This window comes from Triturus cristatus, chromosome 6 (assembly GCF_964204655.1).
Source record: "Triturus cristatus chromosome 6, aTriCri1.1, whole genome shotgun sequence".
Taxonomy (NCBI): domain Eukaryota; kingdom Metazoa; phylum Chordata; class Amphibia; order Caudata; family Salamandridae; genus Triturus; species Triturus cristatus.
The window spans coordinates 789222426-789247260 of NC_140589.1; positions in this window are offsets into that span (position 1 = coordinate 789222426).

The window sequence follows — 24835 nt, forward strand, 5'->3', positions numbered from 1 at the left end:
ATGAGGGTATCCAGGAGCTGTCCATGGGCACAGGGAGATTACGTGATTTGCCCAGAGTAACAGGGTGTTGGGCCGACCTTGAGAGATAAATAATGAAATGACAACAAATATGGATACAAATGTATAGAATGATGAGGAAAACATAGAAAAAGTTTTCAGTATAATTTTTCGCACACTTACTATTTGATGTATCAGATCAACAAACCCTTGCACAAAGATGGGAAAAATGGAGACAAAGATTTGAGCATTTCTGAAAAGCTACATGCAAGAGATGCTCTGGTGACCAAGCTAAAGACTTATTACTTAATTTAGAGGGTGATAATGTGGAGAATTTAATAGTAACGTTTCCAGAACAAGAAAGAAATATGTACAAAGGACTTATGAAATATCTAAACCAAAGATTTCATCCATAAAGAAATCTGAATTTTGAAGATACAATTTCAATATTGCCTAGCAAGAAGATGAATCTATTGATGAATATGTAAGACGACTAAGAAAACTGGTGACGTTTTGCAAATTTGAAAAGTTTGACTAATTCAAGGATGTAATTCAGTGGAGTTCAGAAAGAAATTCCTGGTGAAAATATGTGATTTACTAACAATATTATGGATGGCTCAAACAGAAGCACAAGCAAAAAAGCATGCCATTAATATGGAGAAAGAAAGAATGAAGGGAATGGAACAAGTTCAAAAGATGTTAAGAAAAGATAATAAAACAGAAAAGACGGACCCGCAGGGCTAAGAAAATAAATTATGGTAAAAATGTGGGTTGCAGTTTCCACATTTATAAACATGCCCAGCTTTAGAACAACAGTGTAGAGAATGTGGAAAACCAAATCACTTTGCAAATAGGTATGGACTCAAATGTGAAAATAAAAATGTATCTAAATTGAAATATACAAAATAAAGGGAATGTCAAATATGTAAGGCAGATGGAAAGTGTTGGTGTTGAATATGTCAATGAACCTGAACCACCTGAAAGGCTATACATGATGTCCAAGGAAAATAAGGCTAAGCAAATTAACACGATAAGAAGAGAAAATATCAGATATGTGGATATAATGGTTGGCTCTCAGAAAGTTACTTTTGTCCTTGATAGTGGGGCAACATGAAATATTATCTGTGTTACTGAGTACCAAAAATGCAAGAAAAGCCACTATTAATTCCTTCAAATGTTAAGTGTTTTTCAGTGGGGGGGGGGCAGACATCCTGTTTCTTGTGTAGGAACACTTAAAGAAAATGTTTAATATGGAAATATGGAAAGGTGTCCAGCAAAGAAGAAGTACATGTTTTAGACGGTGAAGTTCCTGGTCCATGTCTATTAAGCAATGCCACTGCTAAACTCATGGGTTTATTAGCAATGACTTGCAATCTCATGACAGAACATCTGTACTGCTCGATTTTCCCGGCCCTATTGTGTTGACGGGTGATTAGGGTGACTTCAGTCTCTTACCATTCAAGCCTAAGGGTTAGAGTAGTGAATGAAGTCTATTTACTAGGCACTTCGACATGATCCTGTGTTCTTCCCCATAGATTAGGGCTTGCACACATATCCTAGGGGATAGATTCGTTAGTATTAGGGATAACCTGCCCTGTAGTGAGGGTATTTCATGGAGCCGTGCTGAATTCAGGCCTGGTAGGCCTCAAACGGGAGAAACTCCATCTTTCTTTCTGCTCCGGCAGCTTGAGATGCTTCTAGGTTAAAGGGGATGTTTTAGTTATGAGGTGTTATTCGCTTGGAGAGAACCGGTTCAGACCGGCCCTTATCGAAGGATTGTATTTTTCTTCATGCCGAAGACACTACATCAGGCCGGCCGGCTGGGAAAGTGTCCTTGGTACGGGGAGGTACAAGAATTTGGTGGGCGGCAGGTTACGGGCCGGAATTTTCCATGAGGAAATGCACCTCTATATTAGTGAAAGTCTGAGGCAGTTACGTGGCACTTACTTCAGTCCGTAGGCGGCATCTAGCCGTTAGCAGTAAAGCTACTACTTATTCCAGGGAAGACAGATGACAAACTTGAAGGCGGAGAAAAACCGAGAGACAGATACTCTTCTAGCAGAATTGCCAGAGAGGAGAGAGTAGCCGATGAGGAAGAGGTCCCAGTGACTCGGAGAAGGGAGCCGTGACTACGGAGGTGTGACCTCCAGGCGAGCCGAGGCACAGACGAGAAGGGAACCTAGATGACCATTGAGTGCAGGCTACACACGACTAAGGTGATGTCGACCCCTTTCTTATTAGAGTGTACAACCTAATCTTTCACTTTTCTTTGCAGGTTATGTGTTACACAGTAATGTTATGTGATTGCGTATATAATGAATAATAAAGTATCCAGTTTGTAGTGAATCAACATGTGCTGCGTGTTCTTGTATAAGAGGGTAGCCTATTCTTCTAGTCAGCTGTGACTTGACATGAACAGATGTTAACCCTGATCAGGTAAGTGGTAACTGAATAAGGGAGAGAGGAGCCCCTCGAACCAGAGAACTGGCAGTTCTTGTGTGATCTGATAAATAGTAAAACTGATTCCCCTGTTGTATGTTATGGTAATCATAGGATGAACTTGTGCTGAGGCTGCCGTCTGGGTAGGAAGTCCTGGGTCCGTCTGGGACCGCGAGGCTAAGGCTGCCGTCTGGGTAGGAAGTCCTGGGTCCGTCTGGGACCGCGAGGCTAAGGCTGCCGTCTGGGTAGGAAGTCCTGGGTCCGTCTGGGACCGCGCGGCTAAGGCTGCCGCCTGGGTAGGAAGTCCTGGGTCCGTCTGGGACCGCGAGGCTAAGGCTGCTGTCTGGGTAGGAAGTCCTGGGTCCGTCTGGGACCGCGAGGCTAAGGCTGCCATCTGGGTAGGAAGTCCTGGGTCCGTCTGGGACCGCGAGGCTGAGGCTGCCGTCTGGGTAGGAAGTCCTGGGTCCGTCTGGGACCGCGAGGCTAAGGCTGCCGTCTGGGTAGGAAGTCCTGGGTCCGTCTGGGACCGCGAGGCTAAGGCTGCCGTCTGGGTAGGAAGTCCTGGGTCCGCCTGGGACCGCGAGGCTAAGGCTGCCGTCTGGGTAGGAAGTCCTGGGTCCGTCTGGGATCGCGAGGCCGCCACTTGTATTATAAGAGGTCTAGATACATATATATATATATATTCACTGAAAAAACCATAGGTTTCACACATGTTATAGTTAGCGGAAATTTTACTGATAAAAAACCAATGAAATTCCCCCGTTATAGTTAGTGCAGGCAACTATAACTCACGCGACCGCAATCCTCTGCTGATGCTAATACTGTATTTAGACACTTATTTGCCCATGTCTTCTTCCATACATTTTTAGCTATACATATATTACAAATATTTTTTTTTCATAAAGACACATATGTCATCAGCAGAAGATTGCGGTCGCGTGAGTTATAGTTGCCTGCACTAACTATAACGGGGGAATTTCATTGGTTTTTTATCAGTAAAATTTCCGCTAACTATAACATGTGTGAAACCTATGGTTTTTTCAGTGAATTTGCAAGGTTTTTTAAATGCTAATTCCTAACTATAACGTGTGTGAAACCTATGGTTTTTTCAGTGAATTTGTACGGTTTTTTAAATGCTAAGTTACTTTACGCCATTCGTGGCGTGCGCGCCCACTTAACGCAGTTCGTTCCGTGCGCGCACGGTGCGCTTCGCGCACCGTGCGCGCACAGTGAGCACGCGGTGCGCTTCGCGCACCGCGCGCCCACTTTACGCAGTTAGTGCCGTGCACGCACGGTGGGCACGCGGTGCGATGACAAAGCAAGAAAGCACGTCAACAAATCTGTTTCTGCTTTCCTCCGTGACTATGGTATGGGTGCCATTTACCACAACAACTTGCGTTATGACATGCAAGACATTTATAGAGGAGATGGTGTGCACTTCAATGATGAAGGGAACAGAGTCTTCCTCTTGAACCTTAGACTCTGCATTGGTACTTACTTGTAGGTACCACTAAAAAATCATTTCATAAACACAACGGCTCTTTTTAGAGCCCCCTAATATCTAAACACTTAAATCTGATTTTCATTTTTTTTTTTCTTTTTTCTACCGTACGCTTACCGTAAGCTTACCGTACGCGTACCCCGTGATTTTTTTTAAAATCAATAAATGTTTTTTTTGTACTTTTCTGTCCTTCTTTGACCCCCTTACAAATGTTAGGGGGTCTGTAACTCTCCTCATTGCCCCCTTTCCTTGTTTTCACTCTTTTTTTTCAGAGTGAAATACACAAAATGGCGGCCGCCGCTTCCTGGTTTCGGCCGATTCGAATGTTTACTAAGATCTAAGAGCCAATCAGAATCGCGCTCGCGCACGCCACCGTACGCTTACCGTAAGCGTACGGTAAGCGTACCGTAAGCGGGCTCAGATATATATATTGATTTAAAGGCTATTTTCTCAGAATCTACTGAACAGATTTACACCAAACCTACAAAAGGCACTTCCTTGACCTAGGGACTACCTCTCTGCCAAATTTTGAGTAATTCTGTTCAGCCGTTCGGGCTGTAGCTCGTTCTAAAGGTCCTATGGAAAAATGCATGGGAAAAACGCGTTTTGGGACCCCCCTTTTATCTCAGCCCCCGCTTGACGGATCCCCCCGAGACTTTCAGGGTAGGAGCGGAGCGTAGCGCCCCACCTATTTTGAGAAATTCGCGAGGATTCGTCGACCGGCGCCAAAGTTATTCAAAATAGAATGTTGAGGTTTTCCTATGGAAACGTGGTCCTAACTATAACTACCTACTGGCGACCGCCAGTAGGTAATATATATATATATATATATATATATATATATATATATATATATATAGTAGGAATTCCCTGTCCTTAGGTGGTATATATATATATATCGGTGGTTACTTGTTGTGAATAGGCCCTAGGGAGAGGGTAACGTTCTGGCTGGGTTAGAGAGGCTCTGATGAGCGGGTTCTATCTGATCCGAAAACCCAAGCAGAACATTTGGCGTCACGAACCGTTTTGAAACCTGTGTGCGTCGTGTTGTCTCGTGTTTGCTTTCGGCGTGTGCGTGGTTTTGTTTGTATATTATTTGTGGTATACTTGTGTGTATAGTTTTTCTTCTTTTTTTTTTCTTTTTCTTTCTTTTCTTCTTTCTTTTTCACGATGTTTTCTAGAAAGTCAAAATCTACTTTTAAGTTGCCCGTTGATATTCCCGGATGGGATTCAACGCCTTATGAAGCCTTAGCCCGTGAGTGGGCTGATTCTACTGGTTTGAGTGAGAATTGGAATTCTTCTTTGGAGCTGGCGGAGCCGGCTAATGTGATTACTTGTTTACAGAAGGCACCCATCTCGAAGGGTGAGGAGATTCCCATTTTGGGGCGCAGAGGTTGGATTGTTCTGTCTGCGTACAGGATTCTGCATGAGAGGTTGTTGAAGCTACAGATATCTCTTAAGGATGTGGAAGCGCACTTTGTTGAGATTCAGAATTCTCATACTTTGTTGCGGTGTCAAAATAAGTTGCTTGCTGACAAACTTGAGACTTACCAGACTATTGCCGAGAGGGCGGCTGTGCGAATTGCTCGCTATAAATACAAGAATCGGCGCGGTCGGGTTTCGACGCGAAAGGTGCGTCTGGTCGTGGCGAAAGCCGGACTGGATTGGAATCCTGATGAATGGGATGGTAATATCTGGAATTCGAGTGATTCTTATTCCTCGGGTGAGGAATCTGTCAAGCGCGAGTCCTCTCGCTCTGGCCGTGCTTGTACATCTGCTTCTTGCGCCTCTGATGGTGCACCCCGTGATTGCGCTCGTCCTTCGAGCGGGGTTGATGCTTCTTCCACTGATTGTTCCTCTACGTGTACTGGTCGAGCTCCTTGTGATGCTCATCCCGCGGTCTCGGCGCATCCAGTTTTTCGTCGGAAGTTGCAGCAGTCTCCCGCTGCTCCGCAGGGTGTTTCTTTAGACTCTTTAGAGGACTTTACTCAACAGGAAATTAGTGATATTTTGCAGCGATTTCGGCAGCGAGCTGGTGAGACCTTGCTCACATGGATGGTGCGCCTTTATGAACTGGGCGCTGCTGGCATTATGTTAGATAATGGCGATTGTTTGAAGTTTTGTTCCTTGAGTTCGGATTCTACTGTACAGGATCATTTTCGTAACTATAATGGTGGTGGTCAAATTTCTTTACTTCAATTAGCGACTGAGGGTTGTAATATAAAGTATCCTACTGAGTCTGATTGGCCTGTGAATGACAAACCGTGGTATACTTTGCGTGACGCTGCACAACGTCTCAAAGAGGAGGTGATGAAAACGGCAATTTTTCTGGGTACTGCTGACAGGTTGCTTGATGGTTCGTTGACATCTTCTGTGCGGAATCGTATTATTCGTTCTTCCCCTGTTGCTTATAAGCAGGTCATGATGACTTTATTGATTAATCAGACTGGTAACGTGTTATCTACGGTACTGGAATCGGTACGCCAACTCGGTGAGTTGGGTGAGTGGTTTAAACCTGAACGTCAGTCCCGGCCTGACACTCGTACTCCTGGTGACAATAAACTTACTAGACGTGATATCTTTTCTGGTCTTCTGGCCGATGGTGTGCGGAGGGAGGACATTGACGGTGAGACTACTGCTCGTTTGTGGGAGTTGTTTCGCAAACGTGGCTTGGATCGGAAGGAGGGTGCCCGGCGTGTTCGGATGACTGAGTGTGATCGTGGTGGTTCTGACGGTAGCGGTGATGACGACCGCCGTGGGCGCTCTGTTCGTCGTGATGATCGACGTTATGTACGTGATATGTCCCCCCGTCGTGAGAGAGACAGAGAGAGAGAAGAGGAAAGAGAGAGGGGAAAAAATGATTATGTTTACAGCAGACGTAGAGATGATAGGGATCAATCCCCTGAGTTGAGGAGGAGAGAGGATCGTCATAGTTTGGCCGATCGAAACCAGCAGTGCAATGCAGATGACACGAATCCATTTCGTACTGGGAATGGATATGAACAGGAGGTACCGATACCTAAGAAACGTGAGAATCTTTATCCTGATTTATCCTGGTACACAGAATGCAGTAAGCATGACTAGGAAATAGGTCAAGCTCCAGTACACAGATGGGCTCACAGAGATAATAGACCCTATGTAGATATTGAAATTTATTGGAGACATCGTAATATCCAAAGGGCCCGAGCATTGGTGGATACAGGAGCGGAGGCCACTCTTATTCATGGAAAATCAAAGAAGTTTACAGGTCAGTCTTTTACAATTACTGGATTAGGTGGAAAGGAAACTCCTGCCATTCAAACTTTACTTGAAATGAGAATAGGTAGAATCCCTAGAAAAGAATACTCTGTACTAGTGGTGCCACTCTTGGAATTCATAATTGGAATTGATATTTTGAAAGGAATGACTTTGCATTTAGATGATGGATGTTACCAATTTGGAACTACACATTATATATCGTCCAGGCCTATACGGGTTGGTCGTTTACGAATGCCCCCCATAAAAGTTCCTCAGGTGACAAAAGTAGTTTGTCAGAAGCAGTATCGTATTCCAGGTGGTCATGAGGAGATTAGTACCGCTATTCAGGAGTTGGTGGATGCAGGTGTTATAGCCCCAGTTACTCCTGCTTGGAATAATCCTGTTTGGCCTGTACGTAAGAGTGATAATTCTTGGCGTATGACTGTTGATTATCGAGAATTGAACAAACACACACCCTCTTTACCGTTGCAGTACCGGATGTCATTACTCTAATTGAAAGAATCCAAAAACATCCAGGTACATGGTATGCGTCCATTGATATTGCTAATGCTTTCTTTTCGATTCCGATTGCCCCTGAGTGTCAGGAACAGTTCAGTTTTACGTGGAATGGGCGTCAGATGACGTTTAGAAGTCTTCCTCAGGGCTATGTGCATAGTCCTACGATATGTCACCGGTTGGTGGCAGAGCATTTGGCTGAGGTACCGGTTCATCCACAAATTCAGATGTGTCATTATATTGATGATGTTTTGATCCAAGGCGAAACACAAGAGGAAGTTCAGACCCAATTGGACAGAGTCATTGAGTGCCTGCGTGAGAAAGGTTGGGAAATCAATCCGGATAAATTACAAGGCCCGTCCCAGGCTGTAAAATTTTTGGGTATTAATTGGCATGAAGGACACCGTGAAGTGATCCCTCAGGTTAAACAGAAAATTCTTGATTTTGCAGTTCCGAGGAATAGGAAAGAAGCCCAAAGCTTCATTGGTTTATTTGGTTTTTGGCGTCAGCATATTCCTCATTTGAGTCAAATATTGGCCCCCTTGTACCGTGTCACTCGTAAAAAGAATGCATTTGAATGGGATAAACCACAGCAAGATGCGTTCAACCTAGCAAAATAGGCAATTCAACATGCTTTGGATTTATGGCCCGTACGTGATGGTGAGGTGGATTTGAATGTGTCTGTACAGGGCCTTTATGCGAATTGGAGTTTGTGGCAGAAGCAAGGCAGGAGTAGAGTGCCGTTGGGTTTCTGGACCAAAAAGTTACCTGATGCTGGTGAGCGTTATACACCTTTTGAGAAACAGTTACTTGCATGTTATTGGGCTCTGGTGGATACCGAGCAACTGACTTTGGGTCATGATATAGTTTTGTGACCTGAAATTCCTATCATGCAGTGGGTTATGAGTTCGCCGAAAACTCACCAAATTGGACATGCTCAAGAGGCGAGTGTGATTAAATGGAAATGGTATATACAAGACAGGGCACGTGTGGGACAGAAAGGAGTTGCATCTTTACATGAGCAGGTGGCACGAGCGCCATCGACTGAGACTGAGAGTGAATGTTCCGTACCTTTAGTACAGGAGTCTCCTGTCAAGTGGGGTAGACCTTTTGATGATTTGTCCGCAGAGGACAGAAACCATGTCTGGTTTACGGATGGTTCAGCAAGGTTCATAGGGACGAAACGGCACTGGAAAGCGGTGTCCTATAATCCGATCACACAAAAACTGCTGAGCACAACTGGTGAAGGTAAGAGCAGTCAATTTGCTGAACTTTATGCTGTTTATCAAGTTCTGAAACAAGAGTTACCTGGCACATGTCATATTTTCACCGATTCTTGGTCTACTGCCAATGGACTGGCAGTTTGGTTACCGACTTGGCATTCCCATAATTGGGAATTGCATTCAAAACAATTGTGGGGAAAGGAATTATGGCAGGAGATTTGGGAGATGCTCCCACAGAGTACTGTTACAATCTTCCATGTGGATGCTCACACCCCGATAGATTCTCTTGACAAATTTTTTCATAACATTGCAGATGAGAAATCTAAAATTGCTGAGGCAGTGGTGGACAGGCAAGATTCTGATATTGCGGGATTGGCGAAATGGGCCCACCAGAAGGCAGGACATTTTGGAGAGAAAGCCACTAGCAGGTGGGCTGCTGATCGAGGAATTTATATTCCCCTAGATTTGATCAAGAATGTTATTTTACATTGTCCCATTTGTCAGCATATCAGACAGCGCAAAGTGCCCCAAATTGTTAAAGGTCATTTACATCGCGGGAAACTGCCCGCTCAAATTTGGCAGATTGATTACATCGGTCCACTTCCCATGAGTAGGAATTGTCAATATGTTTGCACTATTGTTGATACATACAGTGGCCTGTTGGTAGCCCTTCCCTGTAAGCAAGCTACCCAATTGAATACCATTAAAACATTGGAATTGATTATGATGTATTATGGTGTGCCATTCCAAATTCAATCTGATAATGCATCCCATTTTCGTGGAAGATTGGTACAGGAATTCTGTGTGGAAAACAATATTGACTGGGTATTTCATATCCCATACTATCCGCAGGCCTCGGGTCTTGTGGAGAGATTGAATGGTCTGCTGAAGGAGCAGCTGCGTAAATTGACAGATGACAAATATAGGAATTGGCGAGACTTTTTGCCCCAAGCGCTATTAATTTTGAATAATCGTCCTTTTCTAAATGCTGAATCTCCACTTATGCGTTTGTTCCCTCCGAATGTTAATGCTCAGCCAAATGAAATCAGAGAGACTGTGATGTACTGGGAAATTACTCCCGGAGCTTTGGCTCCATGTAGAGCGACCCCAGGGTCGGCAGGTTTAGACTTGCATGCCATGGATGACACCGTTATAAAAGGTAAAGATCGGGTCATCATCGCGACCGGTGTTGGTGTTCATATACCACCCGGGAATTTTGGATTAATCGCCGCTAGATCGGGGCTGGCTGTAAAAGGCATTCAGGTACTTGGAGGGGTCATTGACAGTGATTATCAGGGAGAGATTAAGGTGCTCCTGCTGAATAGCAGTGAGGCTGACTTGCTGATCCATCGAACTGACCGAGTGGCTCAATTACTCATAATGCCAGTCTTCAGTGGTGGGATGGTAAAAGGCACTGCCCCAACTTTGCTAACTGTACGAGGCCAGAAAGGTTTTGGCTCCACAGATAACCCTGGGGCCAGGGTTTGGGTGCAGTCGCCTAAGAATCCCCCTGAACAAGCAGAGGTCATCGCCACCGGTCATGACAACACCATTTTATTTATGAGACCAGGGAAAGATAGCTGGGAAGCGGTCCCGGCTGACAAATGTTACTTACGAGAATGAATAATGCCTGTATTTGATTCTCTTTCAGATCATTCTTTGGACTGTTGCTGCAGGATGTGTCGTCGTCGGACTATTTTCGGGTTGGTTCGACGAGAGAAGAGGAATCCCGTCAACCCGGAATGAGCTACGCACCCGAGTGTCGCGTTCCCTCGCTGCGTGGGATTCGTCATCGAACTTTTGGACCTTACTGGCGAAAAGGGTGACCGATGCCCCTCACTTTTGTTTGACGCCGATGAGATCTGTACACGACATCTTAGCGACCTGTCTGGTTGCTGTCCCTGCTTCGCTGGAAACTTTGACTAATATTTTCAACATTTCAAAGGCTCGCCCCAATGTTCTTCTGGGCGATTTTGCCACCCATGCGTATTGCCCCTTATGTACTGAACTACCAGACCAGATACCCCCCGTCCAGTCCCAAATAGTTACCTATAATATCACACAAGGAGATATGTGTTTTTTCCTTACGTGTAATCCTAGTGCAATTTCTGAATGTCTGCGTCCAAAATTGAATGGTGCTACTTCCTTCACCCTTCATGAGCGAACTTTGTGCTTTCAAAGGACACCGAAAACATGTGCTTCGGTCCAGAACAATATGACTTGCAAGAGTTTGGTAGTTACCCCTAGTCATTATCGCACGATGTTACTACCTGCCGGATGGCTTTTCTCATGTGGTAATACTTCCTGGCCATATGTCCCCGCAAATATTTCTGGAGGCCCTTGTGCCATTACGAGACTCAGTTTACTGATGTTCTCGTCACATCCGAATGCCAATTCTCGTGTGATTCGAGATACAGTGATGTTACAGGAGGATTGTGACTCATCTTTGCATTTATATTCCAAGTCTGAATACCTTAGCCTGGCTATTTCAATTATTGGTGTTCCTGCTTTGGCGGTTTATAATGCTAAATCTATTGAGAAAATGGCCTGCTGGATGGTAAAATCCATTAATCATACTTCTACAGTCCTGTCTGACATGCTGTTAGACGCCCAGGGTGAACGGAGAGCCATCTTGCAAAATCGAGCGGCCATTGATTATCTTTTGCTTAAACATGGACACGATTGTTCTGATTTTGAGGGTCTTTGTTGTTTTAACTTGTCTGATCATACACAATCCATTCGCGCTCACATTGACAAGCTACATGACTTAACGGAGGAAGTTAGAAAACACATTGACCAGGGCTGGTTTGACTGGCTCTTTAATTGGTTACCTGATTTGTATCTGTTACGTCAAATATTAGGAGGTATTCTGATTACCATCGCTGTTTTGATTTCTATCTGTTGCTTTATTCAGTGTATTCCTTCACTACTTCAATTTTGCACATTTGGTACTAGACATAGATCAGTTAGCTTTGTTTCATATTATTCTTCCACAGATGTTAGTTCTGTTTAATGAATGTATAATAGACTGAAGTCAAGGGTGAAATGTACTGCTCGATTTTCCCGGCCCTATTGTGTTGACGGGTGATTAGGGTGACTTCAGTCTCTTACCATTCAAGCCTAAGGGTTAGAGTAGTGAATGAAGTCTATTTACTAGGCACTTCGACATGATCCTGTGTTCTTCCCCATAGATTAGGGCTTGCACACATATCCTAGGGGATAGATTCGTTAGTATTAGGGATAACCTGCCCTGTAGTGAGGGTATTTCATGGAGCCGTGCTGAATTCAGGCCTGGTAGGCCTCAAACGGGAGAAACTCCATCTTTCTTTCTGCTCCGGCAGCTTGAGATGCTTCTAGGTTAAAGGGGATGTTTTAGTTATGAGGTGTTATTCTCTTGGAGAGAACCGGTTCAGACCGGCCCTTATCGAAGGATTGTATTTCTTCATGGCGAAGACACTACATCAGGCCGGCCGGCTGGGAAAGTGTCCTTGGTACGGGGAGGTACAAGAATTTGGTGGGCGGCAGGTTACGGGCCGGAATTTTCCATGAGGAAATGCACCTCTATATTAGTGAAAGTCTGAGGCAGTTACGTGGCACTTACTTCAGTCCGTAGGCGGCATCTAGCCATTAGCAGTAAAGCTACTACTTATTCCAGGGAAGACAGATGACAAACTTGAAGGCGGAGAAAAACCGAGAGACAGATACTCTTCTAGCAGAATTGCCAGAGAGGAGAGAGTAGCCGATGAGGAAGAGGTCCCAGTGACTCGGAGAAGGGAGCCGTGACTACGGAGGTGTGACCTCCAGGCGAGCCGAGGCACAGACGAGAAGGGAACCTAGATGACCATTGAGTACAGGCTACACACGACTAAGGTGATGTCGACCCCTTTCTTATTAGAGTGTACAACCTAATCTTTCACTTTTCTTTGCAGGTTATGTGTTACACAGTAATGTTATGTGATTGCGTATATAATGAATAATAAAGTATCCAGTTTGTAGTGAATCAACATGTGCTGCGTGTTCTTGTATAAGAGGGTAGCCTATTCTTCTAGTCAGCTGTGACTTGACATGAACAGATGTTAACCCTGATCAGGTAAGTGGTAACTGAATAAGGGAGAGAGGAGCCCCTCGAACCAGAGAACAGGTTGTGCTCAAACTGGCAGTTCTTGTGTGATCTGATAAATAGTAAAACTGATTCCCCTGTTGTATGTTATGGTAATCATAGGATGAACTTGTGCTGAGGCTGCCGTCTGGGTAGGAAGTCCTGGGTCCGTCTGGGACCGCGAGGCTAAGGCTACCGTCTGGGTAGGAAGTCCTGGGTCCGTCTGGGACCGCGAGGCTAAGGCTGCCGTCTGGGTAGGAAGTCCTGGGTCCGTCTGGGACCGCGAGGCTAAGGCTGCCGCCTGGGTAGGAAGTCCTGGGTCCGTCTGGGACCGCGAGGCTAAGGCTGCCGTCTGGGTAGGAAGTCCTGGGTCCGTCTGGGACCGCGAGGCTAAGGCTGCCGTCTGGGTGGAAGTCCTGGGTCCGTCTGGGACCGCGAGGCTGAGGCTGCCGTCTGGGTAGGAAGTCCTGGGTCCGTCTGGGACCGCGAGGCTAAGGCTGCCGTCTGGGTAGGAAGTCCTGGGTCCGTCTGGGACCGCGAGGCTAAGGCTGCCGTCTGGGTAGGAAGTCCTGGGTCCGTCTGGGACCGCGAGGCTAAGGCTGCCATCTGGGTAGGAAGTCCTGGGTCCGTCTGGGATCGCGAGGCCGCCACTTGTATTATAAGAGGTCTAGATACATATATATATATATATATATATATATATATATATATATATATATATATATATAGTAGGAATTCCCTGTCCTTAGGTGGTATATATATATATATCGGTGGTTACTTGTTGTGAATAGGCCCTAGGGAGAGGGTAACGTTCTGGCTGGGTTAGAGAGGCTCTGATGAGCGGGTTCTATCTGATCCGAAAACCCAAGCAGAACAACATCCCATTCTAAAGAGATGTTTAGAAGTATTCAAAGGGTTAGGAATGTTAAAAGGAAAAAGAATCACATTGCATATTAAGTGAAGCCGTAAAACCTGTGGCACAAACACACAGAAGAGATCCACTACATTTGCAAACAAAAGTAGAAAAGGAAATAAACGTATTACTTCAACAAGACATCATTGAGCCCATAGATGCTCCAACACCATGGGTATCTCCTATTGTGGTGGCACTGAAAAGAAATACGGAGGAAATCAGAATTTGTGTTGACATGCAAGTGCCCAATATAGCAATTGAGAGAGAGAGACATCCAGGGCCACATTTGAATGACATGATCAGCAATATAAATGGAGCTACTATCTTCTCAAAGTTAGATTTATACAAAGGATGTCACCAACTGGAAATTAAAAGTCAGTCACGATATTTAACAACATTTCCTACTCATTTTGTATTATTTCGATGCAAATGGGTACATTTTGGCATATGTTCAGCTGCAGAGATTTTTCAAGAAAACAATAAAAGTAATGTCCTTAAATTCTGTAATCAGTCTTATTCAGCCTTAAGGATGCATCTGAATTACTCTCTTTTTAGGAATGGCTAGTTACTGTTCCAGATACATTAAAGACTATGCCACTATGAGTGCACCACTCAAGGAACTCACTAGAAAAGGGCGAACGTTCAAATCGAATAATGACCGCAAACCTGTATTTAGAAAAATAAAGGAAGATATATTGTCTACAACTACCTTAAAATTCTTTGATCCAGAATCAAGCATGCAACTAGTGCTGGATGCTTGTACAGTGGGACTTGATGCAAATTTAGTACAACACAAGCCAGGAAATGAAACACCTCAGCATGTAATACCACATGCTAGTAAAATTTTCAAACAGAAAAAGACATTTTGCCTGTGGTATGGGCTTATTTCCACTATGTCAAACTGTTTGTCATAGTAACGGATAATCAAGCGTTTACCTCTAATTTTGGAAATCTAAAAGTAAAAATACCCCGACGAATTGAAAGATGGGGGACAAGACTAATGGATTATAACTTCAAAATTGTTCATAAACCAGGAAAGGTATTCAATCCAGCAGATTATCTATGTAGACACCCAGTGAGAAATGAAATAAATGAAGCTGAAAAGTACATATGCTTTATAATCAGATCAACACAACCAGGAGTTGTTTCAGAGAAAGAATTAATTGATGCTTCGCAAAAAGATCAAACAATTCAAGAGATTAAAATAATAATAATCTCAAACTACTGTAGATTGATAAATAGTGCAACAAAATTTCAGTCTAATGTAAGAAAAGGGGACATCTTGCATTCAAGAATATCTATTCTGAACTATCGGTGGCTTCATCTGGTATTCCGATGAGCTTGCAAAGTTATGTGATTGACTTAACTCATGAAAGTTACAGAGGTGTGTCAGCAATATAGATTTTTTTGCAAGACAAAATGTGGTTTCCCAGATTAGATAGTCAAGTATAAGAAATTGTTGAACATGTCAATTATATCAATGTACTGTCAAAGAGAAAAATGTGCACAAATTGCACATGTCCAAACTACCAGATCCCGTATGGTCTAATGTGGTAGCAGACGTTTATGGGCTTTTGGACTCTGGACATTATCTGCTGGTAATAAGTGATGAATATTTTTGATTTCCAATATATAGATAATATCATCAACTTAAACTGTGCTTTCTGTTCTGGATGACGTTTCCTCTACTTGGGAAATACCAGATGTGTTGATAACAGATAATGGACCGCCATGCAGTGCAAATTAATTAAAAAGGTTTATGGATTATTTTGGAATAACTTATAGGAAAATAACCTCAATGTGGCCTCAAGCAAATGGAATGGTAAAAAGATTCATGTCAACTATTAAAGAAGCTACAAAAAGAGCAAAGCTTTTTTCAGAGCTCTATAAATCAGGCTCTATGTCAAGTCTTGCGTGATTATTGAAATACACCTCAGGGTTCTACAGGGAAATGCATCTCTGAATTAATATTTGGTCAGTCTCTGCAAATTTGTTTACCACAACCTCCGACAAGACCGCCAAAGGATCATGCTAAAATCATCAAAAAAGATTAAGAGGTTAAGGAAAAGATGAAGTATTATGCAGAATACAAGAAAAGTATTAAAGAACAAGATTATCATGTGGGGGATTTTGTGTTGGTGAAACAGCGGCAAATAAGGAAATCTCAAAGTAGATTTCACCCTTCTCCTTTGAAAGTGACAAAAGTTAATAGAACAGGAGTTACAGCAAGAGATGAACACAGAATAGTAACAAAGAAACAAAACTGTTTCAAAAGGTTTGAAGTGAGAACTAACGTACAAAAAACATGCAGACAGATAATCATTGAGAGTCCGACATTTTAGCAGAACTACTCCAGGCGTTCGTTGTTGCAGTCAAAGTCATTGGGGAAATCGTGTAAGTCCCACTGCCACAAAATGAGCAAGAAGTCAAAGAGATCTTACCACATCCGTCTAAGCTATCTGATGAGAAGAGGGAGCAGCTGCATTTGAGGCCCATCTCTGTTATGGAGACTCGACCCAGGCTGTCTCCGCGCATTCCACAGTTTTGGGAAGCCGAGGGACCCCTGTCCAGTTTTGAGAACTCTATAAGGCCATGCACCCCATATTTGAGGGGCCCATCACTGCTAAAGTGACATCAGGCCCTGTGGGTTTAGGAGTGAGCCCTACTGGTCTTCTGCCAATGGGTTCACCCCGGGTGCCAGTCGGGCCCCTTGAATCCGTTGATAGATCTAGGGCAGTGCCGGTCAAGCCACCTCAACCTTTCCCGGTGCCCACTCCAGTGCTGATGCCTCCAGTGCTCCTGACGCCCCACTGCAGTTCCATCCCTATTGTCATTTCCTACTCCAACACAGATGGATGGGCATTATCTGACACCGACTCTGGCGCTGACTGGGGGCCGACTCCCCATGTTGGACCCAGTGCATGATTCCTATACCAGGCCTGGATTGGGGGATGAGTGGGACGGGTCTGCAGACCCTTATGGATACCAGCCCTTAGAAGCTTCTGAGGACAGCTGCTATGAGGATCTGCCAGAAGCCAGTGGACTGAACACCTCACCAGACACTAGCCTGATCTCCCCACTAATGTGGCTATAGAGGACGGTGCCTCATTCGCAATGGTGGTGCAAAGGATGGCTGAGGTCCTAGATCTTACGCTACCCTATGTAGCAGTCAAGACGAACATCTTGATGGATGCGCTACAGGCAGGAGTTGCCCCCACCAATCCTTTACTCCCATTTGATGAAGTCCTTACTGATGTCCTATTCGGAGCCTGGTCTAAGCCTAGCTCAGGACTCCTGCACAAAGGATAATTGTCTACCGCCATCACCCTGCCCCAGCACTCAAATGTCAAATGTGAAATGTCAAAGAAACTTATTGAGGGCACAAATCACCAAAAAAGTCTCATGGCTCTTGCGGAGACTCCGTATGGGCTAGAGGTCTGATATAACAGTGTTATTGATGTTCGAATAACCACGTTTTTAATTCTTTGTGGAAGTGCTTGTGATTAGAAATGGATAAAAGCTGGGACGGGAGCTTGTTCCAGAGGGCGGGTGCAAGAAAAGAAAAAGATCGCCCACCATTTCTTGCCCTGCGAATTCATCGAGGGCCAAAAGCTGTTTAGTACTGGATCTTAATAGTCTGCTCGGATGATACCAATTCAATTTCTTAGCTAAATAGCTTGGTCCGGTTTCATATAAGCTCTTGTGGGCAAGACATAGAATCTTGAAACGACCTCTCTTTTTCACCGGAAGCCAATGAAGGGTCCTCAGGCTGGGGGCTGAGGGGGTTCTTGGAGGGAGATATAAAATAAGTCTAGCAGTGGTGTTCTGCAAAATCTGAAATTTTGAAAGGAGGACTTCATTTATAGCGGCTAGTAAGGCATTAGCATAGTCCATACGACTCACAATAAACCCCTGTACCAACGGTTTACTGGATTCAATTGGAATCCATTGAAAGATTTTGCGTAGTTTCCGCAAAATGCCATAACAGGTGCCTATTACCACGTTTACATGGTTTTTCATTGTCAACTTATTGGCAATTGTTATTCCAAGGTTGCGCACTGCTTGTTTAGGGGATGGACATGGGCCTAAAGTTTGGGGTCACCAGTCGCTAGACCAGTACTCGTCAGCTTTTCCAAACAGGATGATCTCCGTCTTGCTTCCATTTAGCTGTAGGTGGTTGTTGCCCATCCAGCTGTTGATATGGATCATACACTTTTTAAAGCGGGTCATTGTATCTATGGGGTCAGGGCCAAACGTAATTAACAGCTGAGTGTCGTCCGCGTAGGACACCGCCTCAAAGCCATAGGACCTGATTACCCTGGCCAATGGTATTACATAGAGGTTGAAAAGCATAGGACTCAAGAAGGAACCCTGTGGAACTCCTATGCTTACTGCCCGACTACATGAGGCCAGGGTGCCTATTTGTACTGTTGTTGTTAGGTTCATAAGATAGTTCCTGAACCAGTCGAGGGCCCTTCCCCAGACTCCCACATCCCAGAGCCGTTGTTCTAAAATGCTATGGGAGATGGTGTAAAATGCGGCTGACAGATCCAAAAGGACTAGCATGGCTGATTGCCTATCATCCAATGCCAGCCTGATGCTATCAACTACCTCTACTACTGATGTTTCGGTACTATGTGCCGCCCTGAACCCTGAGTGTGATGGATCAAGAAGTCCATGGCTTTCTAAATGGGTGGTAAGCTGTTTATTAACCAGGGACTCGAGTACCTTTCCAAAATATGGCACTCCACCCCGGAGAGCTTGGTCGTAGGCCTCCACCTCCAAAGTTGACCCTGGCAAGTTAATACCACTCTACCAGATAGGGGATCCAAAGAGCGGAATACCTTTGGGAAGAGGATGTTCACTTCTCCCAGGCTGGCACTGTGGTCTGTGAACATGGCGTGCTGCTTGGGCCAATACTCCCATACCATCTGGGACTCGGTTGCCCAAGTGCTTCCCATGGTGTCAGAGGAGGCCCGAGCCATACTCACTCAAACAGTTGCTGATGGAGGAATGCCGCCAAGTTCACAATACAATGTTAGCTGTTCATGACTGACTTGCTGGGTGGAGCAATTTCATCATCGGTGGTCCAGAGATGCCACGCCTGGCTGAGAACCACTGCCTTCTCGGGGAATGTCCAAGCTCCGCTCATGGACATGTCCTTTGATGGCTCTCGTTGGTTAGTGAGAAGCCGAATTCAACACTAGAGTGTTTTAAGCACAGCAGGGCTATGGTCAGGTCCAGGGCCCTGTCCATGGTGCCTCACTAACCCCAAGTTTGCATTCCACCCCTTTCAAGGCCATGGAAGAAACTTCCTATTGCGTCTTTACATGCACAGAGAACCCGGCCTGCAAACAGCACAATATTTTTTGTGGCTGAGGATGTGGTTCCCACAGACCACATGCGACAAGCAGCCAGAGGTCAAGCCATTCCATTCCCCCTGGCAGCCGCAGCCTCCAAACTCCTTTAGTATGTATGCCCTCTGATCATCATGGGCATCTAGTGGGGGGCAGGATATGCTATCATCTGCACCACTGGAGATCAATAACATCAGACCATTGGGTTTTGCTGCTTCTCCAAAGTGGCTACTTCCTCCCGTTTGTCACCCCCCAGTCCATGCCACCTATTTACGACAAACTGACTGAGGACTGCCTTTCCTTGTTCCGTGAAGAGGTGTTAGTTCTCCTGGCCTAGGCAGCAATACAGAAGGTCCTGGTATCAGAAGTAGTTTGTGGTTGCTATTCCTGCTGCTTTCTGGTGCCCAAGAAAGATGAAGGCCTTATTCCTATTCTAGGTCTGCGCCTTCTCAATCCCTTCCTGAAAAAGAAGAAATTCAAACTGCTCACGCTCACTTAAGTCCTGTCTGCCCTGGACCCGGATACTGGATGGTATCGCTGGACATACAGGACGATTATTTTCACATCCTCGTCCTGCCTGCCTACGGGCATTACCTGTGACTCTTAGTAGCCCTAGAGCACTTTTAGTTTGCCATCTTCCCCTTCGGCCTTATTGGCGCCCCTAAGTTGTTCACAAAAGTGATGGGCGTGGTTGCAGCTCATCTGCGAAGCTTAGGAACACATGTCTTTTCCCTAACTCCATCGATAATCCTTTGAAGGCGAGCTCGCCCCAAACAACAATTTTATAATAAAACCATTTTCAGCCCTCTTCAGCCTACGGTGTTCGCTGAACCCGCATAGCCCAGCCCCATAAAGGACATTTGAGAGATGGATACGTAATTGTAGTAGTGACTCATTTTACCTCTTGAGGTACTGCTGAACTTGAACCTGTGCGTGTGTGTTCGTAACTGTCTAGTGTAACCAATATCAACATGCACCAGATGATGTGCCTAATTTCTAGGGAGGTACGGAATTTCAACTTGTTTGTGACCGGAAAGGCCGGGTGCAACGTGTATCATCACGGACCAGACACTGGGCCCGGATTGTCAGGTGTGACCAAAATCACCGTGCACCAGACGCTTGTGCCTTATTTCCAGAGAGCTACTGATATTGCAACTCTTTGTCGTGTACGACTGAATTAGTCTGTTGTGACCTGCATCATTGCGCACCAGCCATTGTGCTTGGTTGGGCTGGGTGCGAATCTGATCAACGTGTACCTGACAGAATGCCTCCTGCTTCCGAGAAAGCAAAAGACACAAGACGCTCCCCATCTGCTTAATTCCTCATTCCGCGATTGTTCCTTTTCTGGCCTTCAGCACAGCGGATGAACTGCCTTGGCCTTCCCGGATGACACCATGGTGCCAGGTAGTATTGCTAAGCTAGTGATTGGCTGGACTGGGCAACGCTTCAGAGAATGATCGCAAGTGGGTCAAGAGACTGCGTGACCCTTCCTGTGCTTTGCAGATCTGAACTTGTGCCAGAAAGCCTTTGTGGACCCCTTTGGTGTGACCGATTATTGCCCTCAGCCCATTCCTGCTCCACATCCTGTGGGTAAACTTCTCCAGTGGCTGCCAAATCCTTTTTTCTGACTGCCTCCTAATTGACCTTGCTGTCTATCCCCCACCTGCTACACTGGGACCTTGACTAAGAGTGAATTTGGCCGCATGCGGCGTAGTGCCTGGGGGAAGGACCTGGTGTCTCCAATCAGTGGGGGTGTAGGATAGTCGGGGTGAATTGCGGAGGTAGGCTTGGGGCTACAGGGTTTGCAATGTGTTACCAAATGACCTGCTGGGTATCAGCAACCCCGCTTCAGGGGGCTGGGTGCGTATGTGTGCAAGCGTGTGCTGTATGAACCTGCCTGATAGCCGTAGCACCACAGGTGAACTGGCTGTGATTCACAGATCTGGCCAGCGATTTGACACATGAGCGATTTCTTGCTAGAAAAGCTTTAGCTTTGACAAAGGTTTTACCCACGCTGCCTCGCCCCCACAGTGCTGCTAAAAAGTGGTTTAATTTGGTGTATGTACATATTTTTGATATCGTTCTGACCCGGGCTTCACCTTATAACTCTGTGGTGTGAGCTTATAATAATTGGTGGGGTGGGCCTCAGATGGACAATGTTTTGCACCGCATAATGGTGCTGGGGGGGAGTTGAATCGAATTTTTCCCAGGTGTGCATATTGCTGATATTATTAGAACATGGCTTAGCCTAGTAACACTAGAAATAATTCTTATGGTGATTTATGCCCAGAAATACAAAATGTTCATGTTATGTTGATTATTACATGTGTATGTTACACAAGGTCATATTCATTTTTGTTAGGCATGGGGAGATTACGTGATTTGCCCAGAATCACAGGATGTTGAGCGTCGTTGCTGAGACTCGAACTCGGTTCTAGCCATTAGGCTACATCCTCTCACCAAGAATATAAACTTTATTTTCATACATCACGTTTAAAGCCTCATTTGTGACGCTCTAGTTATTTATCCTGAGTGAGTGCTGTGCAACTGAACAGGGACTAACTTTAAATGTTTTAATAGGACAATATACACAAACAAAGGAAGGAAGGCTTTTCCTGGCATTCGTGGAACTTAGCTCCACATTCAAATGTGTGAGGCATGAAAAATGATGGTGTATCATCGCGGAAATGGGAGTTGATTCTCAACTTATAATTTTTATGAGACAACTATAGTATGATGCAGGCGTGAGGGTTTGGCTTGGTAAACAGGGACAATGTACAACTAAGTTCCTAATTAGGAAAGGCGTGAGACAAGGCTGTGTCCTGGCCCGTTTACTTTTTACACTATATATTAAACGATCACTGCCAGGATATTCAGTTTATTAATAAAAGTCAAGTTCTTGCTTTATTATACGCGGATGACGCAGTTTTAATGGCACACACCCAATTATGGTTGCAGAGAATTTTAAATAGCTTTGTAATGTTCATGCTATCCAGGGGATCGAAGGTAAATACCGCGAAACCCTTTATAATGAAATGTGGCAAAAATAGCTCTAAATGCCGTGACATCTTTATTAACAATATCAAAGTTGAAGTGCCAATGAATTTTCCTATTTGGGTATTAACTTTGATCATAAGGGGACGTGGTCTGCCACAGTTTCAGCTAGGAAACTGATGTTTTCAAGAGCTACTGGTGCACTGGCTAATTTTGCCCAAAAATTAGGACGCAGACCAGTGCAAGAATTACAACTAATATATAAAACAAAGTATCTTACCGCAGCCTTATATGGTGCCGGAATTTGGGGCTTTTTCTATTCCCTGGTTTAGATACATCAAACAACTAATGACTGATATTGGTCACCCTGAATACTTTGATAGGCCTGATAGCATGGCATCTATTCCGAGAAAGACTCTGAAGGCAGATTGTTTTGTATATTTACAATCGATTAGATACCTTAAAGAGAGCTAAACCATCTGTCATGGACAACCAGTTGATATTAACATGTGAAGGCATCCAGCCCTATCTAGTCCAGATCCTAGGAAGCTATGTAGAATGTTATTAACTTCTTTTCGCCTGGGTTTTTTTCACAGGCTTACTAGCTTCCCAATTATAAATGACTGGTCGAGGGAATTGGATACCGGTCCATGTGACGATGTATCATGCCAATCCACGTTGCACATTCTCTTATTCTGCAAATGTTATTCCCTTCCAAGAAAATGGCTTTTAAAGCCGATTTAAAAAACATTGGGTCTAAGACAATGTCGCACAGCTTATTTAGCACTACAAACTCTGGATAATGAAATGTTTACAAAGTCTATTATTCTCTTTTTTTTTTAAAGTTATTAATTTTAGGAAGTCAATGTGGAACTGATACCCTGGCTATTAATTATGCAGAATTGATGTATTTTAAAGCTTATATGATATGTATGTTTGTAATTTTGGTAATCAACTTGAAATCGGATTCCGGGATATTAACCATGTAATTCATGTTCTACCTACTTAAAGTTATATATAAAAGTTCATAATTTTTTTTAGTGTAAATGCTATGTTTTGTACTTTTATGATTTCTTTTTTAAATCGAATAAAGCTATCTTTGATTTGATTTGAGTGCTGTGCTAATACTTTACACATTGCCTCTGTTGTAAGCCTGACTACTCAGTGCCAAGCTACCCAGGGGGGAGTACAGGTTATACAGCGTGTGTAATAACCCACCTCTGACAGGAGTGGTAGGTTCTGCCTGGCTGGAGAATTGCCTCAGCCAACCAGAAAGTGCTGCTTACAACAGGGAGAGTTGAGATTTGTCCAAATAAACCAACCTGGGAGAGTAAAAGAAATTAATGTGATTAAGCCTCCCTTACATTAATTTCTCATACTCTCCCAGAGATTTGGGAAGGGGGAACATGGCGGCCGTCAGCTAAGCGGCCGCTGGCTGACTGCCCTCGGGTGTGCTCCCGATTTCTCTGAAGGGTCTCCGGCTATGATTTTTGTGTAAATATTACCTTCCCCACCTCCCCAACCTGAATTGTGCTTCTTTTCCTTGATTGTCTCCTCGAAAGTCCGCTCCTGGGTCCCTGGGTTCCCTTATCTCTATCGGCTCGGTTGATGGCTCCGGAGCTCTGGGGAAGAACACCAGCACTTCGGGCTTCACGCTGGGAGGGCGCGGCTCAGAGTGGCGTCGGAGCGGGACCGCCTGTTTCCTGGTCCGGGCCTCTGGGGGCAGAGTCAGCACCGGAGACTATGTTGCAGTGGATCCAGGACGCGAGTTGCTCACGGTGGGGGAGCAAACCTCCCAGGTATGGTGTAAGGGGCTGGACTAGCCTGGTCGAGGTTGGAAACTGTTGGATTCCTTTTTCGTGTATATCAAATCCAACAGGGGGAGTTTGATACTACTACTTGGGGACTAGGAGGAGAAGGGGGAGCCCTATACTTTATGGAGAGGGGAGAAGGACAACAAGCAAAAGGTGCACCCGTATTAAAAACGTTCAGATACACTCTCAGAACTAGGACTGCTCAGCCTCCTGCGGACACCGGACTGTCTAATCAAGATACTCCCTCCACAGCAATTGTAACTCTGCCGAATACACAAAAGAAGAGCGGCGGTGAAGGAGGGAGGGTGGGAAAGAAGGGAGAAAGAACGGATTCCTGTGAGTTCACAGGAAGTGGAGGGAGAGGCAGAGGGAGGAAACCATTGGCACCCAAAATAAAGATAACACCTTCTTTGAAATCATATTATAAAGTCTTTACTGCCCCCCCCAACCGTGCTCTTAGCAGCGTAGTTAACCGTTCCAGTACCACTGGCAGGATGGAAACGAACCAACCGCAAAATATGTCACTGACTATTTTAAGTACGCCACTGGAAGAAATACAGGGCCATCTGTATCAAAAAAGAGTTTTGCGATTCTCAAATTGCGATTTTTAGCGAATCGCAATTAGAGAATTGCAAAATGCAATGTATATAGGATTTGCTAAACATTTTGCAAATCCTACATATTTCTTATTTGCAAACCGCAAATTGGGATTTGCAAATAAGGAATACCTTCCCATTCATTCCTA